Genomic DNA, 6,263 nt, shown 5'->3' with positions numbered 1-6,263 from the left:
TCTGAGGAAGGGTCACTGGACCTGAAACACCAACTCTGATATTTTCTTCACTGATGCTGCTGGACCTGCTGAACTTTTCCAGCAACTTCTGTTTTTGGACCAAATATCCTAAACTGCTCTAGTCCATTTTGCCCATATCCCTCTGAACCTTTCCTATTCATGTACCCATCCAGGTGCCTTTTAAATGTTGTAAATGTACCAGCTTCCACTACCACCCCAGCAGCTCGTTCCAAACACCATTCCCGATGTGGAAAACATTGCTCCTCAGGTGTCTTTTAAATCTTTCCCCTGTCACCTTAAACCTGTGCCAACAATTTTGGACTCCCATACCCTGGGAAAAAGACCTTGGCTATTCACTGCAGCCATGTTCATCATGATCTTATAAACCTCCATAAGGTTACTCCTCAGCTTCTGACACTCCAGGGAGGAAAGCACCATCCTATTTAGCCTCTCCCTATAGCTCAAACCCTCCAATCCTGGCAACATCCTTGTAAATATTTTCTGCACCCTTTCAAGTTTAACAACATCTTTCCTATAGCAGGGAAAGCAGAATTGAATGCAATATTCTAAAAGTGGCCTCACCAATGTCTTATACAGCTGCAATATGACGTTAACTCCTATACTGAAATTTTTCTCTTTCAAGCTGTGAGCAGAAAGATGTAAAACTCGGTTTGATTATCTGTAAAGTTAAAAATGGCATGCTGATATGCAGTCAAAGAGCAAGGGCTACAAGAACTTGAGGGTGCATTGAAAATGAGGTTGTTGACGTGCTCTTCGAGCTGGCTTGTTTTTTGTTCAGACGTTTCGTTACCATGCTAGGTGACGACATCATTGGAGCCTGAAATGAAGGGATGTTATTCAACTCTGCTTGGAATTTACACTGTCCGGTCTGTTATGGAGATACGCTCCTAAGACCACTAGGAATCATGGTGGCCCACAAACCCACAGCCACTCTACGACAAACACTCACAAGGATTAAAGACCCCATTCCCACAACATGCAGAACCAACGTAGTTTACAAAATACCATGCAATGACTGCCACAAACATTATATCGGACAGACAGGAAGGAAACTAGACATCAGAATACACGAACATCAGCCTGTAGCAAAACAGCATGACGAACTGTCCTTAATATCGGTACATTCAGCCAATGAAGGCCATCAATTTAACTGGGACAAGGTAACCATAGTAGCCCAAGCCAACCATAGATATGCATGGGAATTCCTAGAGGCATGGCTCTCCGCCCATACTTTAATCAACAAACACATAGAATTGGACCGCATATACAAACCCATACAGATCAAAGCTGGAAATGACAGTATTCAACATAACAGACTGGATAGTTTAAATTCCAAGCAGATTAGAATAACATCACTTCTTCGGACGCGCCACTGATGATGTCACCTAGCATAGTGATGAAACTTCTGAACAAAAACAAGCCAGCTCGGCAAGCAAGTCAACAACCTCATCCACAACCCGAGCTACAGATCTTGGCCAAAGTGCATTAAAAAGTTATTATTTGAAATAAGCAACTAGAACTTAGATTGTTGGAAAATAATCTCACAACTGTGTTGTGTTCATCTCTAAAATGTAGAAGGTTATCAATTCATTAAATCTTATCTCAGCTATTTGTTCTGTCATCGAGAGAAACACAGCTGGAAGGTATAAATGTTAATATCATGGAATAATATTTATGTCCCCTTGTATAACATTGTACCGTTTTGCTGCTAGTTGATGTTCATGTATTCTGATGGTCTAATTTAAACCACCTTCAAAGTAAGTTACACAGATTGCTTAAGTGAATACATGCTATTGAATCCAAGAAGTTATTAATATCAGATTCAACCTGATACAGGAGCTACAACAGAGATTGTTCATATTTTCTCTGCTACTTTTTAAAGGCTGCAGCATGCAATCAGCACCATGTATGTTTTAATCTATGGCAGAATTGAACAGCTTTGCACAAAAAAAAGAACAAATAATAGAAAAAAATGACGGTTAAAACAAATAGGAAGTGAACTTTAATGGAGGTAGATCATTAATTTGGCAGCAATGTTTCCTCTTAAGGTGCATTATAAACACAAACCAACCATCCAGTATAGCTAGTGTTAGGCACACATTCTCAACAAGGTTCTCGAATTCATTATGGTTCTGTACAGGGTATCCCAAATTGTTAAGCTCTTGGGTCAGGTGGGATGAATTGGCTTCTGTTGTGGATCGTTTTCTCCTGGACCCAGAAGAATGCAGGGCAGTAGAGAGAAATAAGTGAGGAGGATTCTGAGAGAAATCGGCTTGCTGACCACAATTAAGAAGGGGGTCGCAAGGGACAGTGTATCAAGGAACAGTGAAGCCCCAAACATTGCATTACTATAGTGATTCCTTACTTCAAACCAAAAAAAGCTGTTAGAAAATTTGTGGTTTAAAAACAGCAGTGTGTCTTTATTATTAAAGGTGGTAGGAAATGTTGGAAAGCTTGTTTGCAGCATGTTAAACATGAGAAATTTTGGATCTAGAAGACATCCAGAACAGTCTCATCTACATGAAGTGGCAGAAGGCAGCAGTCCTTGTACAACATGTGGTTGATTTGAAGCAAAGATTCTCTTCACTGCACACTATACAAGGAGAGCGGTTTCTGGAACAGTTGTCCAAGAGGCTAGTGCCTCATTGTGATAGGCAGGCAGACAGGAGTCTGGAGACAGCAGGAGAGTGACCATTTGTCAATTAGAAAACAGGCAACAGGCTCAGGAAACACCAGGACTCCTTGGAGCTGTCTAACAGGTATGAAATTTCAGATGCCTTTATTTGTGAGCAATGCAATGGAGTCGGGGCTGGATGACTTGAGGGAAAACCACAGTCCTGTGGTGCCCAAAGCTATGCTGGGAAAAGAACGGGAGGCTGGTAGTCCGATCAGAAAGGTGGTAATAAAGGGTGATTCAACAGTTTGAGGAATAGGCTTCCTCATTTGCAGCCAAGATCGTGAATCTATATGTTCTATTGCCTCCCAGGTGCTAGTGTTTAGGACATAATGGGTGGTTGGATTAACTTATGGAAAAGGAGTGTAAACAACCAGTGGTTGTGGTTCATGTGGGAACCAACATGTAGAGAGGAACATGCTTGGAGGTCTTGCAGGCTCAGTTTCAGGAGATGTTCTGCGAAGTGTTTTAAATGAAGCATAGACTGGGTGACCACTTCGCAGAACATCTACGTTCTGCTCGCAAAAAAGATCCTGAACTACCTGTTACCTGCCACTTCAATGCACCACCCTGTTCCCTGGCCAACATCTCTGTCTCTGGCTTGCTGCAGTGTTCCAGCGAAGGTCAACACGAGCTGGAAGAACAACACCTCATTTTCTGCTTGGGGACCCTGCAGCCCTCCAGACTCCATATCGAGTTCAATAATTTTAGGGCCTAAACTCTCCCATATCCCAGCCCCCTACCCCACTCACCAGGCCTTGTTATCAAATAGCCTGTCATTACACACCACCTGTTGTTAGTCACTAATAGACCCCATTAACAACCATTCACCCTCCCATCCTGATCGTTGTCAACTCTTTGTCAGTCCAACTGCTCTTCCCTCGCTTTAGGCTCCATCCTATTGTTTACTCCCTACCCCATCCCCCTCTCTTTTTTCTGCATATAAACTGATGTTTTCCCACCATCAGTTCTGTGGAAGGGTCACTGGACCTGAAACATTAACTCTGTTTTTTCCTTCACCGGTCTGTCAGACCTGCTGAGCTTTTCCAGCAACTTTGTTTTTGTTCCTGATTTACAACATCTGCAGTTCTTTTGGTTTTCATGAGGAAAGGATGGCAGGTTGCACTAAAACAAATATTAAAATATTCTTCAAATATATTGATTGTAAAAGATTAGTGAAGGGTAAAGTGGGGTCCCATAAGGAACAAACAGGGTAAGCAGCTCACTGAAGCAGAGCAACTAAATAAGTAGAGACAACAAGGTGCAGGGCTGGATGAACACAGCAGGCCAAGCAGCATCATGGGAGCAGAGAGGCTGACGTTTCGGGCCTAGACCCTTCATCTCGGATTCTCCAGCATCTGCAGTTCCTACTATCTCCAATTAAATAAGTATCTTGCTTCTTTTGTTTTTCTAAACTAAGAACTGGTGACAATGGCCCAGTTGAACATGTGGGAGCTGAGAACTGAGTAGGATAGTGATAAAGAGGTGCTAAAAAGGCTGGCATTCTAACTAGGAAAGTTGCCAGGCAGAGTTGGGATCCATCTTAGATTGCTGAAAGAGGTAATGGAACAAATTGTACAGTTTGGACAGAAATTTTCCAGATGTCCATGAATACAGGATTAGTCCCAGCACGCTGGAGGATTGCAAATATAATGCCATTGTTTGGGAAAGAGACAAAGAATAACCCAGAAAACTATAGACCTGTCAGCTTGGCATCAGTAGGGGGAAAACTGATGCAGACCATAATATGGGATACAATGCACTTAGAGAAAATTAAGTTAGTACTGGAAAATCAACATGGCTTTGTTGTGTCTGACAAATGTGAATTGAGTTCTTTGACGAGGTGACACAGATAGTGGATGAGGGTAGTGCTGTGGATGTTGTATATTTGGACTTTCAGAGCATTTGCTACAGGCTGGTAGTTTAGCAAATTGTAAACATTTGGAATTGATGGATTCTTGGCAGCATGGATTAGAAATTGGCTAAAAAAGGGGTAGGTAGAGATGGAGATAACAAGGTGTAGAGCTGAATGAACATAGCAGGCCAAGCAGCATCAGAGGAGCAGGAAAGCTGACGTTTCGGGCCTAGACCCTTCTTCAGAAATGGGGTGGGGGAAGGGGGTTCTGAAATAAATAGGGGGAGGCGGATAGAAGATGGATAAAGGAGAAGATAGGTGGAGAGGCGACAGACAGATCAAAGAGGCAGGGATGGAGCCAGTAAAGGTGAGTGTAGGTAGGGAGTTAGGAAGGGGATAGGTCAGTCCAGGGAGGATGGACAGGTCATGCGGGCAGGATGAGGCTAGTAGGTAGGAGATGGGGGTGGGGCTTTAGGTGGGAGGAAGGCCAGCTTAGGGAGGCAGGGACAAGCTGGGCTGGTTTTGGGATGCGGTTGGGGGAGGGGAGATTTTGAAGCTTGTGAAGTCCACATTGATACCGTTGGGCTGCAGGGTTCCCAAGCGGAATATGAGGTGCTGTTCCTGCAACCTTCGGGTGGCATCATTGTGGCACTGCAGGAGGCCCAGGATGGACATGTCGTCTGAGGAATGGGAGGGGGAGTTGAAATGGTTCACAACTGGGAGGTGCAGTTGTTTATTGCGAACCAAGCGTAGGTGTTCCGCAAAGCGGTCCCCAAGCCTCCACTTGGTTTCCCTGATGTAGAGGAGGCCACATCGGGAACAGCGGATACAGTCTAACACATTAGCAGATGTGCAGATGACCATCTGCTTGACGTGGAAGGTTTTCTTGGGGCCTGGGATGGGTGTGAGGGGGGGAAGTGTAGGGGCAAGTGTAGCACTTCCTGCGGTTGCAGGGAAAAGTGCCGGGTGTGGTGGGGCTGGAGGGCAGTGTGGAGCGGACAAGGGAGTCAAGGAGAAAGTGGTCACTCCGGAAAGCAGATAAGGGTGGGGAGGGAAAAATGTCTTTGGTGGTGGGGCCGGATTGCAGATGGCGGTAGAGATGGATATTTCTCGGACTGGAGTTGAGTTGAAAGTGGTGATCCCCAGGAATCAGTGTTGGGACCCTTGCTATTCCTGATTTATATAAATGAGTTGAAGATGGCTGTTGAAGGCAAAACCTCTAAGTTTGCAGGTGATACTAAACTACAGAGAACAATGGATTGTGAGGATGATGCTTATTGACTTCAGAGGGACATTGATAAGTTGGCAAAATGGACAGAGACCTGACAGATGAATTTCAAAATTCAGAGAAATATGAGATAATGCATTTTGGCAGAAGAAACAGAGAGAGGCAATGGCTCAATGGTACAATTTTGAGGGGAGTCCAGGAGCAAAGGGACCTCGGGGTTCGAGTGCATAATTCTCGGAAGGTGGCCAGGCAAGTTAAAACAGTAATAAGGAAGGCGTAATTGAGTGTGGTTAACACAGTTTTCAGGCTGTCAGTGCCTTCTGACAGTACTCCACCCAATAAAATTTTCTGCACTTCTTCAACAAGTCAGTCAGTGGAGCAACACGCTGCTAAAATTAGGTACGATCGTTCGATAAAAAACACTCAATACCAGAAATCATGATACTTCCCTCTTTATTGATGGTAAGGGAAACTCCCCTCTCCCC

The sequence above is a fragment of the Rhincodon typus genome, chromosome 7, assembly GCF_021869965.1.
Source record: "Rhincodon typus isolate 14 chromosome 7, sRhiTyp1.1, whole genome shotgun sequence".
NCBI classification, from domain to species: Eukaryota; Metazoa; Chordata; class Chondrichthyes; order Orectolobiformes; family Rhincodontidae; genus Rhincodon; species Rhincodon typus.
This window is presented reverse-complemented; position numbering follows the sequence as displayed.